General features: G+C 42.7%; 1 long non-coding RNA gene across 1 annotated transcript; it reads left to right on the top strand.

The window, feature by feature from the left end:
- Nucleotides 1-17,210: 17,210 nt before the first annotated feature.
- LOC140578844 (uncharacterized) lies at nucleotides 17,211-18,600 on the top strand. Its single transcript, XR_011983117.1, has 3 exons — nucleotides 17,211-17,900; nucleotides 17,996-18,066; nucleotides 18,238-18,600. It is a non-coding gene; the product is annotated as an uncharacterized lncRNA (long non-coding RNA).
- Nucleotides 18,601-22,094: the final 3,494 nt, after the last annotated feature.

The following is a 22,094-nucleotide window of genomic DNA, read 5'->3' as shown; positions in this document are numbered from 1 at the left end:
AGGGCATCGAATCAACCCTATGGAGACACCTAGTGGGTTTCAGAATGTATAGCAACGCTTTGAACAATCTGAGAATGAAGTTTCTGCGTTTGTACTGAATGAATAATGTTGCTACTATGACAGCGGGGTCTTGTCGTGTTGATTATAATCTAACATAATACTTTAGGTGTTTCTTTTAATTTGCTCATAATTATTTTCAGTTATTATGTATTTACAATAAAATACTGTGATGGACCTGGGACAAACTCATTAATAATTGTTCAGTTGTTGCCAGGGTGCTGCAATGGGTTATATTAAATGAAAATGCAGTGACTTCAATCAATGTCCAGATGATAATGAAGACAGATACCCCCCTAAAACAAACCAAGCTTCAGAGAGCAATAATCTAATTTTGTTGCTTTACCCCAGTCTCTCTCTGACTGATGCATGGGACTTCTTCAACCCAAGTATAAAAGAATTCACCAGGTAATAGTAAATTGACCTTCAAGTCAAGAATTGATTTGTTTTTCATCTCTTTCTCTATCCTTCAGGTAATCATCTTTATGCCCCATTTTCACACCACTATTAAACAGGTTCTACCCAAGAGGCTTCTGTAATTCGAGGGCATTGGCAAGTTAACGATTCTGTTTTAATTGATGACTCTTTTAAGGGAAATGTTAAGAAATTAGTGGTTGAAATTCTTAACGATCTCAGCAATGACTATAGGAAAAAAGGGAAATCTTTAAATACAGGGCCAGTGCACATTAAGATGTGCAATATTATTATCCATGATTTGGTGCAATATACCTCTGTTTTTTCCCACAGTTTAAAGTCTAACTTGGTTTTACCAACATTTGCAATATAACTACTTATGATAATGATGCAATATACACTCACCTAAAGGATTATTAGGAACACCTGTTCAATTTCTCATTAATGCAATTATCTAATCAACCAATCACATGGCAGTTGCTTCAATGCATTTAGGGGTGTGGTCCTGGTCAAGACAATCTCCTGAACTCCAAACTGAATGTCAGAATGGGAAAGAAAGGTGATTTAAGCAATTTTGAGCGTGGCATGGTTGTTGGTGCCAGACGGGCTGGTCTGCATGGGCTTCTCTTCTCCTGGGCTTCTCCTCTCCTGGGCTTCTCCTCTCCTGGGCTGTTCTCTGCCTCTCTTTTCGGGCTGATGGTCTTTCTGCTCCCCTTTGTTCTGAGGTGCCAGGGTTTTATGGTGTAAAGTTCATGAATAGGGATGACCAGGAATTCGACTCCTGGACCAATGGCTGACCATCCATTTGGCGGGCTTTCGGAAGGGGGTCTATCAGTCCTTTTGGGATTTATGACCAGACTGATTCCCCCTTTACTGATGATTTTCATTAAGCTGGTATAGCTTTTGATACATCCACTTTCATGTTAATCAGGAGTGATTGTCCATCAGTTTGACACCAAACATGCCATACCAGCTTCACAGGTTCACACCTCATACTGTTACGATCACGTGTAAGCGCCCGGGAGCACAGACAAATATGCAGGAAGCCAGGGATCAGGAACACGGGGTTTAATCGGAGCACTAAGCAGGCAACAGTACAACATCACATCACATCAATGACCGGACTGGGGAAACAAACGGAAACGCGAACTAAATACAATGGACTAATGACAACAATCAGGAACAGCTGTAAAACACTGGGATTCCACATGAGGTTAATGAGGGGGCGTGGCACATTCAATTCAATTCAATTTTATTTATATAGCGCATTATCACAACATTACATTGTCTCAATGCGCTGTACATTTCTGCCTCGTAAGGACCCCCCATTGAGTAAGCCAAAGGCAACGGTGGCAAGGAAAAACTCCATAAGAGGAAGAAACCTTGGGAGGAACCAGACCCAAAGGGGGAGCTCATCCTCCAGGGGCCGGCAGATGAGTCAAACAAACAAGATGATATGACTAAGCTAATACAGGGGTTGAAATATATGTCTCAATGCAGCGGCCGACCGGTGCAGGCACGTGGTACTTGATGAACGATGGCAGGATTAATAGAGGCACAGCCACATCGAAGGATGGCGAGGCATCGCGTTAAGCCAAGGGCAGGCAGGTTGGAGGGTAGTTGCCGGAGGTGGAGGTAGTTGTCTTGCAGTAAGACAATGTATCATGCAGTAAGACAATGACCCAAAACACACTGCCAAAGCAACCAGGGAGTTCATCAGTGGAAAGAAGTGGACGAGAGGAGCGGACGATCGGGGCATGACACATACCATCTGTATTAATTAATTAACAATTACTTATATTATGTACAGTCCCCTCCACAAGTATTGGAAGAGCAAAGTCAATTCCTGTATTTTTGCTGTACACGTAAAACATTTGGGTATGACATCAAAAGATGAATATGAGACAAGAGATCAATATTTCATCTTTTATTTCCAGGTATTTACATCTAGATCTGTTGAACAACTAAGATGATAACATTGTTTGTAACGGAACACAAAGTTTTTAGGTGAGCAAAATTATTGCATGCAGGCCCAAGCCATAACATTACCTCCACCGTGCTTCACAGAAGAGCTTGTGTGTTTGGGATCATGAGCGGATCCTTTCTTTCTCCATACTTTAGCCTTTCCATCACTTTGGTAAAGGTTAATCTTTGTCTCATCAGTCCATAAAACTTTGTCCCAGAACTTTTGAGCCTTGTCTCTGTACTTTTTGCAGGGTTCTTGCAGGTTTCAGTAAGTTAAATTTAAGACCTTTTTAAGACATTTTAAGACCATTATGAGTAAAATTTAAGACCAACACGATGCATTACTAGAAACATTCGAATGATACCAGAATTTCTCATATTTTATGTCACTCATATCCTTAGCCCAACATCCACATATCATATGTGTTTACAAAGTGCGTTTTAATAAGTTCACATGTGTTTAAAGCATGTGGGAGTGGTATTTTAAGGCTAAAACTATAAAAAGTTTATGTATATGGTCTTTCTATATCGCGGATTTTCACCTATTGCTGATGGGTCTGGAACGTACAGTAACTTCCGCGATAGGCGGGGGATCCAGACCCATCAGCGATAGGTGAAAATATATAGTGATCCCCCGCCTATCACGGAAGTTACGTTCCAGACCCATCAACGATAATGAAAACAACTGGAAACAGCTGATAAACACGGGGTTAACGAGGGGGCTTGGCACACGGGAGGAACGGACGAGCAGGGCAGGACATACTGCACTTTTAATCAGATTTTTTAGCTTTTCTAAGCAATTTTTATTCAAATAAGTTTTTTTTCCATCTCTATTTTGCTTTTTTTTGTCTTGGTTTAACTTTTTAAAATCTTGTTTTTATAAAGCACATTAAATAACTCCTGTGTATGATAATAAAAACTTGCCTTGCCTTATCATAAGGAGACTGAGAAACGTTCTCCTCAAGACCACACGAACAACTAAAAACTATATGCTGGAAACTAAGACATTCACAAGGTAACTCCATGAAAAGCTCTGTAAAAGGAGAAATGTGTTTATTTTAATTATAATTTAAGATAACGTGAGCCAACTGGCTAGTAGTTGCCTTTTAACTGAAAAAAATTTGCGCCAGTCATCAGAGAAAAAAGTTACTACATCAAAACATTTACATTGCAATACTGTATGGCATGAAACAAACTTGTAACTATGTCATTCAGTAATACAAATAATAAAACAACATACCGTTCACATTGGCCTCAAGAACTAAGTTAGCGCTTGATTCCCCTGCACTTCCTGTTGTAGCTGAGCGTGCACCTGACGTCAGTGGCTGAAAGTGCACGTTCTGCAGCCAGACCCTTCTCAAACTGTTTGTTTCAAGAGCATCTGGCTGCAATCTCCACTAGGAGGATCTCCACTACAGGGACGGAAACACGTGAACTCCACAAGTGAGTCCGGACATGACGTCATGCAAACTTACGCCATGGAGGCAGCACCAGATATCACATGATCTCCACGCACAGCTTGGATTTGTCAGTGGGAGGGTGTTTAGCTTTGTCGAGAGAAAAAAGTGGGTAGAACAAGCAATAACGGTAGCATTCGATCGGTGATTTTTTTTCTCCAAATTTAGCTTTAAATTGGTTACTTAAACTAAGACTGACTGTCTACTGAAAAAGAAAAAATATTTATAAAATTATAAATAAATGTATAAATATTTGTCTTGTGCGCACAAGTTATTATTTGGAAGGAATAGATTAGCTGCGTATAGCTGTCATGTAATAAGAGGTTTATTTCAGGACGCCGTACTACGTTTGCTAGACCTGGCATTAGGGTACAGTAAGATACAACAGCCTTGTAATTAATATTACTGGAAGGAGTAAATACAACGCTGCCGCGTACTACTTTGACATTAAGGCTGAGGTATACAGTCCGTATGAATGGTCGTGACAGGTTGAAGCGATATGAACAATATTTTTTTCTTTCATTATCGGTAGTCAATAATAAAACAGGTATAAACAGGTAAAATAAATACAATAAATAGGTGTCAGTAATGACAAGAAATGTTAGGGGAACTTGGTGAGGCGAACAAATCAACAAACCGAGTGGTAAACATAGTAGGTTACTGTATGTCTTGACGCAACCGAACCAAACATCAGTGTCAACAATATTAAAGATGCACAAAATATAGCCTGCGTGCAATAAATTGTGACCAAGTTATATGTTATTATGTAGTACTTTTGGATTATTTGAATATGATTCGCAAATTGACGGAATATAGGCCGGTTATGCCTACTAATATTGACACTGATGTTTTGTTCGGTTGCGTTAAGACAGATTATGTTTTCTACTTTAATTGGTTTGCTGATTTGTCCACCTCACCGAGTTTAAGTAACATTTTTTGATATTACTGACACCTATTTATTGTATTTACTGTACCTGTTTATCATAGTGTATTATTATGATTAACGATAATGACCGAAGGAAAAATATTGTCATGTCGCATGAATTCATGTCGCTTCACCTCTGTCGCGACCATAAACACGGACTGTATAATTCACCCTTAATGCCAAAGAAACAGTTTGCAGCATTAAAAAAAAATGGAAAATTAGTTCATGGTGTTACTTGTTCACTGTAAATAAATGTCTCTCCAGTTTGATTTGTTTAGACGTCGAGACATAGTTTTGGCAGACATAGTTCTCATATTACTCTCGGCCTCAAACACAGAGTAAATTATCTTGTGCGCACAGAATAACTTGTGAGCACAAGAAAATAACTTGTGCCACACGATTAAAAAAAAAATCACCCTATGGGACTTCAGGGGCTCCGTATTAAAGTGAGAATTGCACACGTACCGAAATAATAAAAATAACACATGCTATTAACATCCCTTCTTGTAGAATTAAAATACATTATTAACGTCCGTTTCCAATGTTAATAATATAATTTAAATCGATCACCAAAATAATAAGTATATACTTTAAAAGAATCGATTTCTGTTCGGTCGAGTTAAAGTCCGGGCTGTGTGTGAGGATTATGTGATATCTGGTACCACCTCCATGCATGTTTGCATAACGTCATGTTCGGATTCGCTTGTGGAGTTCACGTGTTTCCGTCCCTCTAGTGGAGTTTCTCGTTTGTTTGCCTGGCTGCAGTGATCACGCGATGGGATTTGTAGTTTTATTACCACGCAGACACCGGTGCAGACCAGAAAACACAAGCAACGGATTAGTTTTACAGCGATTTACTATTTTAATTTCTGCGGACAACGCTTTTTGGGATTGAACGGAGGTAAGAATTTTAAGACTTGGGTATATTGAATTTAAGACCTAGAATGAAAATCTGGGCATTTTTAAGACATTTTAAGGCCTTAAATTTAACTTTCTGAATTTTAGACTTTTTAAGACTTTTTAAGACCCCGCGGGAACCCTGTTTTTGGCAAATTCCAATCTGGCCTTCCTATTCTTATTGGTAATGAGTGGTTTGCATCTTCTGGTGTAGCCTCTGTACTTTTGTTCCTGAAGTCTTCTGCGAATGGTGGATTGTGATACCTTCACTCCTGCCCTCTGGAGGTTGTTGGTGATGTCACTGACTTGTTTTAGGGATTTTCTTCACAGTTCTCACAATGTTTCTGTCATCAACTGCTGATGTTTTCCTTGGTCTACCAGTTCGACGTCTGTTGTTTACAACACCAGTGGTTTCTTTCTTCTTCAGGACATTCCAAACAGTTGTACTGGCTATGGCTAATGTTCGTGCAATGTCTCTGATTGACTTTCCACCTTCTCTTTGTTTCAAAATTTTTGCTTTTCTCGCATAGACAGCTCTCTGGTCTTCATGTCGGTTACACCATTTTAACTATAAATGCAGTCTGCACAGGCAAAACCCAAAGCTGAAACTGAGAGTAGACATTCAGTACTATTTATTGTTTAAATAATCAATGTAATAGGACACACCTGGGCAATGAAACACACCTGTCAGTCACATGTTCCAATAATTTTGCTCACCTAAAAACTTTGTGTTCCGTTACAAACAATGTTATCTTCTTAGTTGTTTAACAGATCTAGATGTAAATACCTGGAAATAAAAGCTGAAATATTGATCTCTTGTCTCATATTCATCTTTTGATGTAATACCCAAATGTGTACAGCAAAAATACAGGAATTGACTTTGCTCATCCAATACTTTTGGAGGGGACTGTATGTGACTGACTCACATCAGTATATGATACAGGTGTTTTGGGTTGCACCTCAACAGATGTTACACTTTGTACAGACATTACATCACATATTCACATTAAAAACAGCACATCTTATCCTTAAATAGGTGTGGCCATTAGTTTGTGGTAATACCAATTTAAATTGCACATCTGGAAACAACATATTTTGGTTGGTGTGGCTCATCCCAATTGATCTTCTCCAGAATGGATAATGTACACCTTAATTCAGTTCTTTTAATATAGCATGGTAGAACACAAAAAGGTTGCTAACAGACCACCAAGATCAGATAAGGACCACAAAGGAATGTGGAAGGAAAAGGGGGGGGGTTGTTAAACAAAGAAGGAAGACTCTGAAATTTAGGACACACTGGTTACACTATTTAATTTTCCAGATTCTTCTGGTATAACCATGAGGACATATATGCAGTGGTAGCTATACCTATTTATTTATTCAAATTTATATAAGTGTTCAAGAGTGAGGGGTAAAATAGGTGATACTCCGTGAACATGGTTATAAGTGTGGCACACAAAACACTAAGATTTTTTAAGGACACATACAAACATAACCTATCTGTATATTGAGACTAGTAGTCATGAGTAAATCAATATACAGGGTATACAAAAGCCAAACTTAAAAGAAACTTTCTTTAGGGTGTTAGTCTGTTGGGTGAGTGGTATGTAAGGCAGGATGTCTGTGGAGGGGGTTGTGTGCCAAGTCGAAGGACCCCTGTCCTTGAGGTCCACTTTGCTGTCTGTAGGTCCCTAAATCTTTGGGCAATAAAAGATGGAGTGCTGGCCTCCCTTGTTATCTCTGTGTGTGTGTGTGTGTGTGTGTGTGTGTGGGGTCACTAACCCCCCTTTGGTGCCTAGGCCAATGTGTACCTCTTGTACCAGGCTAGGCCTTGTCTCAGGCCATCTGGAATTTAAGCTCTGTGACGTGCATATCTGATCCTACAGTGGGTATACTTACTTTTAGTCTGGTCAGTCTGATGACTATCATACTCAGGTATAAATCTATTTTTGACACAGTTGACTGGAAAGCTTTGTTGCTTCAAAGTAGGCTTCATCTCACCATCACTAATTCACACCCATGATGCCGGTATATACTGTATTTGAGCACATACATACATACATGGGTCATTCCATGCCAAATCATCACACTTTCGGGTCTCTTTCGGGTGGACCTCGTTCTTTCGGTCACTACCCACAACTCATGACCATAGGTAGGAATGTAGATCAACTGGTAAATCAAGAGCTTTGCCTTTTGGCTCAGCTCCTTCTTCACATGACACCATGCTGGCGTCGCACTGATCCACCTGTCGACCCTGAGAAAAAATATTAGTTGGTACTTTGGGTGGGGGCGATTTTGTGGGTGGAGCTTAAATGGGTTTTATGACATCCCACGTCATAAATGGGAGGGGCGTATCCCTTATTCTGATTGGTCGAGGGGTTATGTTCATAAATGGTATCATACATGCTTATGCCATGGTTGCGGATATGGGAATTATGTACATATATGGTATCATACATGCTTATGCTACGTGATGGGAGGGGGCACATGGTTTGGGTTGCCGTTAAACTTTAATAGAATGAAAATACATTACATAAGAACATAAGAGCATAAGAACTATACAAACGAGAGGAGGCCATTCGGCCCATCGAGCTCGCTTGGGGAGAACTTAACTAATAGCTCAGAGTTGTTAAAATCTTATCTAGCTCTGATTTAAAGGAACCCAAGGATTCAGCATGCACTACGTTATCAGGAAGACTATTCCATACTCTGACTACACGCTGTGTAAAGAAGTGCTTCCTTAAATCCAGTTTGAAATGTTCTCCCGCTAATTTCCACCTATGGCCACGAGTTCTTGTATTTGAACTAATGCTGAAGTAACTATTCGGTTGAACAGCATCCAAACCTGTTAGAATCTTATAGACCTGGATCATGTCCCCCCTCAGTCTCCTTTGCTTGAGGCTGAACAGATTTAGCTCAAATAACCTTTCCTCGTATGACATTCCTCTAAGACCAGGAATCATTCTTGTGGCCCTACGCTGTACCTTTTCTAAGGCCGCTATGTCCTTTTTAAGATATGGTGACCAAACCTGTACACAATATTCTAGGTGAGGTCTCACCAAGGAATTGTATAATCTTAGCATTACCTCCCTTGACTTAAACTCCACACACCTGGAGATATACCCCAACATCCTATTATAGTGTATGTATATACACAACAGAAAAAATATGGTATTTTATGTTTTGTCTTATCCTCTGTCCCTTACATTGGATTGGTTCTTTGCTGCATGATGTAAGCGTGGGGGGCGCGCGAGAGGGCGTAATTTAAATAACGGTTGCTCTTTTTGGGGAGCCATATTTATTGTTGTTCGTTGTCCTTGGTCAGCAAATAAAAGAACGTGGAATTCGGAAGAACCGTTGGAGTATTTGCTTTTATTATAGATACACAACAATATTGACGACGAGGATGGGATTCCTCCATTTCTTTTTTTAATAAGTGCAGTGGGTCGCTCCCGTTTTTTCTTTTTGACCAGGTGACTTGACTCCGGTTTTAGACAAACGTTGATAGTCAGTGACAACCATTCGACATGGCGCTGTATAGCAGTGATATTGGACTGCAATTTGATGAAACAGCAGAGAACTTCGACAATTATGAAGAAAGGCTCATGCAATTTTTGGCTGCAAATAAGATTGAGGAAGACCGGCGAAAGGCTGTATTTTTGTCCGTGGTTGGACCAAAGACGTTTGCCTTGCTGAAAGACTTGATATCACCTAAACAGTTTAGGGAAGTGACTCTTGCGAGTTTATTAGAATCATTAAGGAATTTTTATATGGCAAAGAAAAATGTACTGGCTGAAAGATTCGCTTTTAGAAGCCGCCGACAGCAGTCAGGTGAGACTTTTGCTGACTATATTGCTAGCTTAAAAGGATTAGTATCCACGGGCGATTTTGGTATGAGCCTGGAGGAGCAGCTGCGTGATCAGTTTGTGTGCGGAACATCCAACAACGAATTGCGGCGAAAGCTGCTGAATGCCGCCATTGGCAAGGGACTGACCTGGCAAAAGATGGTTGAAATAACAAATAATTTTGAGTGTACAAATGCTGGACTGGAGAGTATGCAGAAGGCACAAGTGTCAGCGCACCTGCGAGCAGACCACGTGGGAGTGAGGAGGCCGCGTGAGCCCAAGGCTGCACGAACCCCAACGGAGAAGGCTAACGACAGTAACCAGGACTGCTACCGCTGCCTGGGTAAAGGACACGGACCAGGAAGCTGCCGTTTCAAAGAGTTCCAGTGTCGCGGATGCGGAAGGCAGGGGCATCTGGAACGTGCCTGCCGAAGCAAACGCACTGACCAGGGGAGGGAGCAGGAGCGATGGCCGACTGGCTATTCAAGTGCTCACCCGCCTCTGGCTAGGAGCGGCCTGGAGGTCAAGTTCATGGACGAAGGTGCCGTGGCTCGCGAACCGGAGCGAGAGACTTATTCAGCTGAACGACAAACTGATATGAGACTGTATACAGTAAAGACGGAGTGTGAGTACGTGAAACCGTATAAGGCGATGGTGAAATGCAATGGGAATAGAATGTACATGGAGGTAGATACTGGGGCAGCAATGTCCGTGATCTCAGAGAGTTTGTACAAATCGAAACTAAAGGGGGCGAAGTTGCAGCCTTGTGACGTTACACTGAGAACATACACTGATCAACCGTTAGCCTTGTTGGGTAAAATTAGGGTGAATGTACAATGTGGGAAACGGCAATTGATGCTCCCCTTGTTAGTGTCACGGGGTAAGGCACCTGCTCTTATGGGCTGAGACTGGATTCGAGTGCAAAATTTAGACTGGTCCAAGATAAATCGGGTAGCCATATCTGATCCGGTAGAACAAGTGTGCTCAGAGCACAGGTCCGTGTTTGGTACAGAGCTAGGATGTGCAAAAGGCGTTACTGCCACCCTACGTGTGTCATCTGATGCAAAACCAAAGTTTTGCAAAGTGCGGCCAGTGCCTTATGCACTGCGCGAGGCTGTCGATAAGAAGTTGATTGAGCTGGAGCAACAGGGAGTAATTTCCCCAGTGCTACATAGTGAATGGGCCGCGCCTCTAGTGTGCATTCCCAAACGCGATGGATCAGTGCGCATTTGTGGGGATTATAAAGTGACGATAAACCAATGGCTAGATGTGGATCAGTATCCCCAGCCAAAAACACAGGACTTATTTTCTAGTTTAGCAGGTGGAAAACATTTTACCAAACTCGACTTGACACAGGCGTATACTCAGATCGAACTGGATGAGAAAAGTAAACCGTTTCTCACCATAAACACGCAGCGAGGTCTATATATGTGTAACCGCTTACCTTATGGGGTCGCGAGTGCGCCCACTATTTTTCAACGCACCATGGATGAAGTTTTACAAGGGCTTGATGGGGTAATATGCTACCTCGATGATATTCTAATTACGGGAAAAGACACTAATTCCCATGTAGACAACTTGAAGCGCGTGTTGCAGAGGCTTGAGGACTGTGGACTCAGGCTAAATAAAGAGAAATGCGCATTTTTTCAGAATAGCATAACTTACCTGGGACATGTAATTGATGCTGAAGGTGTACGCCCAATTAAAGAGAAAACTGAAGCTATTGAGAAGGCACCAGTGCCTAGAAACGTGTCCGAATTGAGGTCTTTTCTCGCCCTACTTAATTACTATGGGAAATTTATACCGAATCTGGCAAGTGAAATTAAGCCCATGACTGAGCTGTTGCATAAAGATAAAGAGTGGAACTGGTCAAAAAATGCCAGAATGCTTTTGAACACACAAAAGCACAGCTTGTAGCTGCACCAGTGTTAACACACTATGACCAAAAATTGCCTGTGATTTTGGCGTGCGATGCCTCGCCTTATGGCATTGGCGCCGTGATTTCACATCAGTTTCCAAATGGCAGTGAGAAGCCTATTGCGTATGCATCACGCACGCTCACTAAAACCGAAGTCAATTACTCCCAGATAGAGAAAGAGGCGCTTAGTATCATATTTGGTGTGTCAAAATTTAGGGATTATTTGTATGGACGTAAATTTACACTGCTGACTGACCACAAACCGTTACTTAAAATACTGGGACCGAAGACTGGCGTGCCTACATTAGCAGCAGCCAGGCTGCAGAGGTGGTCGTTAATCCTAGCAGCATATCAGTACGACATTTGCTACAAGCCTTCTGTGCAGCATGCCAATGCGGATGCCTTGTCACGTCTACCGCTACAGACAGAGGACCCAGATGCAGAGTATAGCTCTGTTTTTAGGATTTCTTTTCTGGATCAAGTCCCCATTTCTTCCAAAGAGTTAGCCAGACAAACAGAGTTGCATGCAATATTACAGAGAGTAAAGCACTTCACACTGAATGGCTGGCCCAAGTATGTGACTTCTGAAGAATTACGGCCTTATTTTATTAGACACACTGAGCTGACAGTTGAGTCCGACTGTGTGATGTGGGGATTTCGTGTGGTTATTCCAGAAGTGTTCAGGCCACAAATGCTGTGTGAATTACATGAAAATCACCAGGGGATTGTTAAGATGAAGGCCTTAGCCCATGGTCACTTCTGGTGGCCAAACCTAGATTCGGATATAGAATCTCTCGTGAGCAACTGCCAGTCTTGTCAGTTGAATAGGAACCAACCTACCACGGCTCCTGTGCATAATTGGAGCTGGCCAAATCGACCTTGGCAGAGAATACATACTGATTTTGCACAAAAAGGAAAGTACAACTTCCTAGTCGTCACTGACAGCTATTCACGCTGGCCAGAAGTAGCTTTGATGAGTAGCACAACCGCCGACAAAACCATAGAGGCTTTGAGGGGATATTTTGCCACTTAGGGTCTTCCGGATGAGCTTGTATCTGATAATGGACCACAATTTGTGTCTGCGCAGTTTGAAACATTTTTAAGGAACAATGGCGTAAAGCACATTAAGAGTTCTCCATATCATCCCGCTTCTAATGGCGCTGCGGAGCGCTTAGTTCAAAATCTTAAAAGGGCACTAGAAAAGGGACAGAGTAGTGGCATGACATTGCAACACTGCATCCACAATTTTCTTTTCTGTTACAGAAGTACACCACAGTCCACGACGGGAAAGACACCTGCAGAGTTGTTTCTGTGACGTCAGTTAAAAACCCGATTGTCTCTCACAAAACCCAGTTTTACTGAGTCAATGCAGCAGAAGCAGAATAGTCACCAGTCGAAACGAGCTGCTACACACATACGGGTGAGACAGTTCCTACCCAGACAAAAAGTTTTGGTTCGAAACCACAGGGGAGGGGAAGGTTGACACCTGTGCTGGGTACCTGGGACTATTGTAAAGGTGCTAGGTCCTGTGACATACCTGGTGAAGCTATATGGAAGGCTGTACAAGAGACATGTTAATCAGATGATTGACACTGACTTGGAGTTGTGTAGCGACAATGCCATGGAAAAGTGCAATGATTCTGAGGAGTTCACCGATCTGTGTGTTGTTCCAAAGGTGTCACATGCATGTGTTGCTATGCCTGTAAGTGTTATGGAGTCCACAGCTGTAGGGGACCCTTACGTTGCCAGTGATGGTGCTCCGATTTCTATGTCGGAGCCTGTACAGAGGCCAAGACGGCAGGTTAAGGCCCCAGAGAGATTAAATCTGTAAGAACCCAGTGTTGTTCTTGAAAATGTGTTTTTGTTTTTGTTGTTGTTGTACTGGGTTCAGATTTCAGGGGAGGAGTGCAGTGTATGTATATACACAACAGAAAAAATATGGTATTTTATGTTTTGTCTTATCCTTTACATTGGATTGGTTCTTCGCTGCATGATGTAAGCGTGGGGGGCACGCAAGAGGACGTAATTTAAATAACGGTTGCTCTTTTTGGGGAGCCAGATTTATTGTTGTTGGTTGTCCTTGGTCAGCAAATAAAAGAACGTGGAAGTCGGAAGAACCGTTGGAGTATTTGCTTTTATTTCGGTAGATACACAACACCTATTGGCCTTTTTTATTGCTTCCCCGCACTGGCGAGAATGAGACATGGAAGCATGAACATACACACCAAGGTCTTTCTCATAATCAGCTACCTTTATTTCAGTAGGTCCCATAAAATACCTGTACTTTATATTTCTGCTCTCTACATGGAGTACCTTACATTTGTCTATGTTAAATTTCATCTGCCAGGTGTCAGCCCAGTCACTAATTAAATTAAGATCCCGCTGTAGCTGCTGAGCCGCTAGTTCAGTATCTGCTACACCACCCACCTTGGTGTCATCTGCAAATTTCACCAGTTTACTGTATATATTGGTGTCTATATCATTTATATAAATTAGGAACAAAAAGTGGTCCTAAAATTGAACCCTGCGGTACCCCACTATGAACGCAGGCCCACTGTGACATCGAGCCTCTTATAACTACTCGCTGCTTCCTATCCGTTAACCAGTTATCAATCCAGGTCGCTACAGTTCCTAAAATACCTGTCGCTTTGAGTTTAAGTGAGAGCCTCTTGTGGGGAACAACATCAAAAGCCTTTTGGAAATCTAAGTAGATGACATCATGGGCCTTCTTATCATCAACTTCCTGAGTAGCTTCCTCAAAAAACTCCAACAGATTTGTTAAACAGGATCTACCTCTCCTAAATCCATGCTGGCTATCCCTCAAAATGTTATTTGAGTCCAGGTAATCTACCATTTTCTCTTTGATTATAGCCTCCATAACTTTACCAGTTATACAAGTTAGACTGATTGGCCTATAGTTTGACAAATGTAAAACATCAGCTTCAGTTATATATATATTAGTTATAGACGATGTTGGATTAGTAATAAGAACTGGTAAGTTACTAGTGTCCTCGACAGTGAATACCCGTGCAAAACTATCATTGAACTCATTTACTATGTCAATGTCGTTTTCAATTATAAGACCCTTACTATCCTGCAGATTAGTAATTTCAGCTTTTAGAGCTCTTTTAGAGTTAAAATACTGGAAGAAACTTTTAACGTCATCCTTAGCCTCCAATGCGATCTTCCTTTCGACATTCCTTTTAGCTCGTCTAATGTCATTTTTTAATTCAGCCTGTAGATTTAGATACTCTTGCTTTATTATGTCATCATCAGTTATTTTCCATCTCTGGAACAAAGCCCTTTTCCTCCTTACTTTATACTTTATTTCCCTATTAAACCACCTAGGTTGCAATTTCCTAGATTTATTCTTAAATGTTATTTTTAATTACATTTTAAGGAATAATAAAACATATAGCAGGATGAATGTAAGCAAGCGCGTACACAGTCAGCGGGGGTTCTGTCCGCAGTAGACACAAGCACACCGGCGTATTTTAGAAGAAGAAAGCACTTAAACTTATTACATTTAACCAAAATGTTTAAAGAAGAAAGACTTTAGTGTTATTTTTAAAAGAAAGAAAAGCTAAGAGCAGGCGGAATTTAAACAAGTACAAACATGCCCGAACGAAACACTGTCAGAGGAGCAAATGCTGAGTTTAAACAAGCACAAGTGACACGATGCAACGCGGAAGCAGGCGAATGAAGCCGTGAATAGGGGAACACGGGGTTTAATTCAACAAAAGGCAGGCAATAACACATCGACAACACAACGTTAATGACCGGACTGGGGAATACTGACTCAGACGCAGACTAAATACACAGGATAGGCAGAAAACAACAGGCAACAGGTGAAGACAATCAGGAATTAACATGAGGTAACAAGGGGGGTGTGGCACACACACGAGGATCGGACGAGCCGGGCGTGACAGAACCCCCCCCCCCAAAGGCGCGCACTCCGGGCGTGCCCCAGGGGAGGCGACGGACGACACGAGGGACACGGGACCTGAAAAACAAGACCAAAACATCAACGAGGGACCGGGAACAGGACGGACACACAGAACAAGCACAGGGGCTGAAACCAAGACAAAACCTGACAAAGGACGGGGAACGCGGACAGACAGACCAGAAAGGGAAACACAGGGGGATCACAGACAGGCAGAACAAAAGGGCCAGAAGCGAACACGGGAGACACCGAGGGACGAGGAGCAAAGACAGGAGGGACAAAGGGACCAGAAGGAAATGGAGGAGACACAGAGGGAGGAGGAGCAGAGACAGGAGGGAGAAAGGCAAAGGGAGGAGGAACCAGAGGAGCCCGAAGGAGCCAAGGCGGCAGCGGCCGGAGGGGCTGCAGGCGACAGGGAGGCAGGAGCAGGAGGGGACCACGCAGGGGGCAAGGAGACGGACGGAGGGACTGACAGAGGAGACAAGGAGGGAGCAGGAGAGGACAGCTGCGGCAGGCGACGGCGCAGCCGGAGCCGGGGAAGGCACCGTCCGACGCCAAGCCGAAGCAGGGGGACCCGGAGGCGGCCGACGAGGCGCCGGCGGAGGGACCGCAGGCGGACAACGAGGCACCAGAGGGGGACCCAGAGGCGACAGCCGAGCCAGAGACGCAGGACCCACAGGCAGCCACCGAGTCATGGCCAGGGGAAGCACGGGCGAGCCAGGGGGCAGGGCGGGCGGGACCCGCTTTTTCTTTGGCCGCCTTCCTGCAGTGGGCAGCGGCATTTGGGACACCTCCGGCAACTCAGAGAGCGGACCAAAAGGCAGTCCACTGGCGAGGGCTGCCTTCCACATGTTGGCTTCTGCTACCCCATGCCTCAGCCACCGCAAGTCATCGCGCACATTCCTAGTGAGGTGCGCGTCTCTGGGTAGGGATGTCTCCTCCAACACGTCCCTGCTCCGGCTGGCCATAGCCATAAGCAGGGGATCCTCCCGGACTTCGGGCTGGCGAAGCCAATACAAAACCTCGTTCACAAGGGCGAGGTATTCAGCCTCGTTCAGCTCCGCTGTCTTGTTTGGGAGTCCGGTCATTCTGTCATGATGCAACGTGGAAGCAGACGAATAAAGCCGCGATTAGGGGAACATGGGGTTTAATTCAACAAAAGGCAGGCAATAACACATTGACAATAACACACACGAGGATCGGATGAGCCGGGCATGACAACAAGTCCCGAGCGGAACCAATTAACATACAGCACGTCGTTTTAAAAGAAGAAAGCATTTAAACTCATTACATTTAACCAACATGTTTAAAGAATTAGAAAAACTTTAGCGGTATCTACCAGTGTTAGGTTGAAGAAGGCATTTAACAGCAAACTTTTAGGAGGAATAGTCCCGCAGCTCGGCCATGTGCGTGCGCTCCATTTGAACAATGCGGGGCAAAATGACGACCTAGGGGATCTGAAGCTTGCACATGCACACTCACGCAGACATTCCATTTCAAAACGGCGGCACCAACGGCGCACCTGCTATACGCTCAATGCACGTCACAGTTCCGGGTTGGTTTATACCGGCTGATTAACTTCCTGTAACACCGGCGTGACAGACATGGCTCCTTTTTACAGTCGCTGTCTTCAAGACCTACCTCGTCTGACAGTCAATGATGTGGACAGACTTGTCAGGACATCATGCCCCACTCCCTCCAGCAAACGGGAAAAGGGATTTAAGATGTATATCGGCAGCTACATCGACAATTATGAGGGTAAGTCGTTACATTGAAATGTTACGTCTTAGCAGCTATCGTTAAAATGCTATCGTTTAGATGGCTAAAGTAAAATTTAGCTGTTTTGTTTGAATAAGACCGACATACTTGTTAGCTAACTTTCGATTGTGAGTTGGTGTGTTTTCTTTCATACAGATACTATCAAGATACTGTATAGAAATGTAACGTTACTGTCTCAAATTGTCTGTTCATCGTCCTTCCTCCTAGTGTCAATGAAAAACAAGGTGACAGGAGAGGTCAGCGTGAGGGCAGTCTGTCATAGATCAATGAGGAAAAGTGAAAAGCCACACGACTTGAGAGTAGGGTTATTAATAGGGCAATGATTAGGCAAACTGATAAAGTGCTTGTCAGCCTAAAAGTAATATTATCCGAGCAAAATATGTTTCTAAGAATTAATGTATTTTGATATTTCGTCTGTTAACCTCATATAGAATTCAGCATAATTGTTCTTATTAATGCTTTAGCTGTCAAGCAATATCTCATCCAAGCTTCTTTTTCTCCCTAGATGGTGTTAAATCACTCAAAACCTGTTGTTTTGGTGAGCACCCATTGTTCCTGTGTGGCGGGCTCTGCCTTATGCAATCATTTGGTTGCACTTCTTTATCAGACTGCTCATTATTCGCAGCTAAACATTCCTGCTGTACCCCCGGTGCACAGCTGCACAGACACTGAGCAGATCTGGCATAAACCAAGGACACTGGTAAGTCATTTAACATGTCAACTGTACACATTATAGCTATTTCTGTGCACATTATAGCTATTGTTATGCCATGTTGAATGTGTCTCTGCTGTCAGGGTGTTAGGCCAGGCCCAGTTGGACAAATGGAGATTCGAAATCCCAGAAATTCCACAACAGACTGCGTAAGGTGAGATTATCTTAACTTTGTTTCTCAGTGTGGTTTTTACATGTAACCCGTTTTACATATGTTATGGCAGAAGTTTGGTAAAGTGATTTTTACTTTATATATATATATATATATATATATATATATACACAGACACACATACATTTTTTTTTTTACTGTTAATATTTTCAGAAGTTCCCTCTACAAGGCGTTGGATGGGGAAATGCCGAATCTTGCCATGTTGAGAGTATCAGAGGTGTACAAGGACTTTACCCCTTCACTTGCTCCCTTGGTAACAACAATGGGCATGTCGGCTGCTGTCCTGTTAGTCCAGTCTGCTTTCGGACCTGTCCAGGCAGGGAGCGTGCTGTCCTTTCAGCAGAAACAACAGGCAATGCGGGAAATCATCAACATCCCATCTGCCCCTGCCTTACCTTCCCTTCCCATCGACAGCTATAGACTCGAACCACCTTCCTGTGCCTATGTTCTATCAGCACAGGAACATTTGCATTTGAAGTCTCTGGAGGTGTCATTCAACATGGCACACAGGATAGAAGCTGCTACAAAAGGGCAGAGTTCATGCCAGGAGTGGCATCGTCTGAGAAGATTGAGAGTGACATCTACACGTTTCCATGAGATATACCATGTTGGTGGACATACATCTGCTGAGAATCTGGCTGAGAGGATTTTCAGGGGGACTGGTCAGACCCAGGACATGAGGAGAGGTATTGATATGGAGCCACTCGTAGTTAAAGAGTATTGCGTGCTTAAAAATGCGAACTATTCACCATGCGGATTCATTGTACACCCTGATGCTCCTTGGCTAGGTAGCTCTCCTGATGGAGTCATCTTTGATCCCTCTGGGAACCCACCTTTTGGTCTCCTTGAAATCAAATGCCCCAATGTCCAGAGCTATGTGGACTGCCCCTATATAAAAATGATAGGTGGTGCTTTGAAACTCAAGAGGCAGCACAAGTACTACTGTCAAGTTCAAGGTCAGATGCTCTTGACAGGGCTAGAGTGGTGTGATTTTGTTGTTTGTGCTCAGGAGGACATGCTAGTTGAGCGAATATATAAAGACCTTGATATAATGCAAACCATTAGAGACAGAGCAGATTATTTTTTCTTTTACCACTACATACAAAAGTGTTTGCAGTAAATCTCACCGACGCTGTATACTACTCTTGTTCCCAATTTTTTTTATACTACTATGTGAATGTTATGTAGGCTAGCATACAATTGTGATGTGCTCCAAAAGGGTCTTTTGTTTGCATGTGTGTATGCTTTAGTTATGTATCTATTTATTTAAATGATTGAAGGAATGTTATAGGTGACTGTCATAAGACATATATACACCACACACACATATTATGACTGAATATTCAAATAAACTAAAAAGCCATTTGCGATACTGTATTTTAGTCTTATCTTTCACCAAGTTACTCATTTTCTTAACTCTAAAAGAGCACTTAGATCCTCCAGCCAAATGTAGCCGAGGTCCCGTTTGAAGTATAGAGGAGATCGAGCTTTTGCAGTGGCAGCCCCTAGACTCTGGATTTTGTTGCAATTGCAGGTTTAAGTATGGCTGCTGTAACAAAGGAAGGAGACAAAGTCTGGATTGTAAACTTTTTTTAATGAACCAACTGGTCGAGAAGAAGATCAATCAGAAAGAATGTTGGTACAAATTGTATGTGGTAAGACAAAACGTGGCAACAAGCAAAAATAACAACAGGGCGTCATAGTAAGAATATTAGACAATTTGCAGATATTTATAGCACTATATTTACACTGCAATAGAATATTTACAACATACTGTTGCAGACCATATTTACAACAGTGTGTCGAATCACTGGACCCATGCTTTGACAAGTGGTCCACTCTGATAGTTAACGAGAAGATATGACACTGTAAACAATTGATTAATGCTACCAGAAATGGACAAGGGGATGACTGTATCAAACAGCTTGTGTTCCTTCACCCGCCGGATCAGGCGTTCAACATGCACTCTGAGCCTGGCCACAGACTGAGTGTGTCTCACCTCTCCAGCAGACATTTGTGCACCCTTGGTCACAAAAGCAGGCCGGTGGATTTTGCATGGTACTAGGCTTTCAATTAAGAAGCCCTTGTCCACCATTATGGCCATGTCAGGGGTAAGGACATTGATGATCCCTGATTGCTTGAACAGTTCCCGATCACTGATTGACCCCGCATACAGTCCAGAGATAAAAGTTAATGCGCCATGAGGTGCCATTCCTATCAAAGCCTTGAAGGTGCAGTGAGATTTGTAACTAGAAAATTCCTCACTCTGTAATAGCAGAGAGGAAGGCGTTTGACAGCGGAGCTCGGTGCAGTCCAGGGTAACCTGGGTGTCTCGATAATTCTCAAAATCCTCTGGCAGGTAGGCTCGTACAGTCTCTTTCGGCAACCAAATTTGCAAGGAGCCTAAAAGAAAATAGAGGAAGTTGGCCCAGGTTGTTATGATGCGGCTCACTGTAGTCTGATGGACAAAGAAGCGATGAGCCAGGTCTTTCTGCTTGAGGCCCAAAGCAAGATGCATCATGAAGAGGAAGAATTCATCAATTGCAGGAAGAGCCCGAGTCTTCACAGATAGCCCAGTCTCCCTGGTGACTTTGTGGCTGGTGATGCGAATCATCTTGTGCGCTGCAGGTTCAATCAGTTCCCAGAAGGCCTTCAGGTGTTTATAGGTTGCAAATCTGCAAAGAAAGAAGTTGTTTCTTTTAAAACATTTAATGCATAACACATAGATGGTACAATTAGATGATTACTACAGTATTAAACTGATTCTCAGATTATGAAAGTTATACTTGAATCACATAGGCCATTTCAGGTGCAAATATAAGAAATGCACTGAATTCAAACAAATACAATAAATCAGTCACAGTAGACCTACATCATGAGTATTGGCTGTATTCAGTAAATTATTCAAATGCCTTCATTTTTTCAAATACTTGCTGTTTGAGCTACTATAATAGACATACTGTTGTGTTAGGTTCACCGGGTGTAGTGGTAAAAAAGAGGTGGGTAAACAATTTCAGTGATTAGGGTAAGGTGGACGGACAAAGCACGTGATTATTTATGATGACATACAGAACATGTTCGATGATGGTTGGTAAAAACTATATATAAATAATAGTTACAGATAAAAAGTTTTACCTTGTGTAAAAGCGAATGTCCTCATCAGACCCCATGAATCTCTCTAGGACAAAGCGATGAACCATCTTCGCCTGCTCCAGCTGTTTCCGCAGATCTTCTATCTCTCTCTTCAACTTCTCATTTTCACACAATGTTAAGTCCACAGCTGCAGGCTCCGGAACTGAACAATAATCATGTCCAACTGTACGTAGATGATCAATTTCCATTTCGTTTTCTTCCAAATCTGATTCCGGCAGCGATGGTCGCTCTCGTCGTTCCCAAACACTTAACCTCGGCGGCTGCATTTGGCATTCACGGTTCCACTCAAATACGGTAGGGACAGCACCTTTTTTCAGACGCCTCCTACTTGATCCTTCCACAAAGTCATCGGGTCTGAAATGGACACTGCACACCTTTGTGTGTTTTGTTGTTTGGAAGTTGTCCCTTCTGATGTTCACTATCCATTTTTTCCTAATCTCCTCTTCCACAGGAAAGTAATGAAAACTTACACAGGAGTTGTACCGTGAAGATACCGAGCACAAAGGGACACTACAGTGCTCCGACGCTGCTTTAATTTGTTTTTGACGTCGCACAATCGTCTTCTCCATGGTTATGTAGAGTAAACACAAAACTTGTATTACATAAAACTTTTTTCGCTTTGTTATTTAAGTGAAGGCGCGATACTCCCACACAGCCGCTAGTTTCTCTTGCAAACCGGAAGCTTTCCTGCCGGTATAAAGTATGAGCGGAAATACGTCAGCATTCTCGTTGCATACCCCCTATTTCAAATAAACCCTTTAACTGTAACGCTTTTTAAGTAATAAAACACTTTTCTGACAATTTGAATAATAAAGTAAAGCGCCCTAAGCATTTCAACAACAAGAATCAAGGAATAA

Source organism: Paramormyrops kingsleyae, chromosome 16 (assembly GCF_048594095.1).
Source record: "Paramormyrops kingsleyae isolate MSU_618 chromosome 16, PKINGS_0.4, whole genome shotgun sequence".
Taxonomy (NCBI): Eukaryota; Metazoa; Chordata; class Actinopteri; order Osteoglossiformes; family Mormyridae; genus Paramormyrops; species Paramormyrops kingsleyae.
Note: the sequence above shows the minus strand (reverse complement) of the source record. Positions and strands in the feature narration are given on the sequence as shown.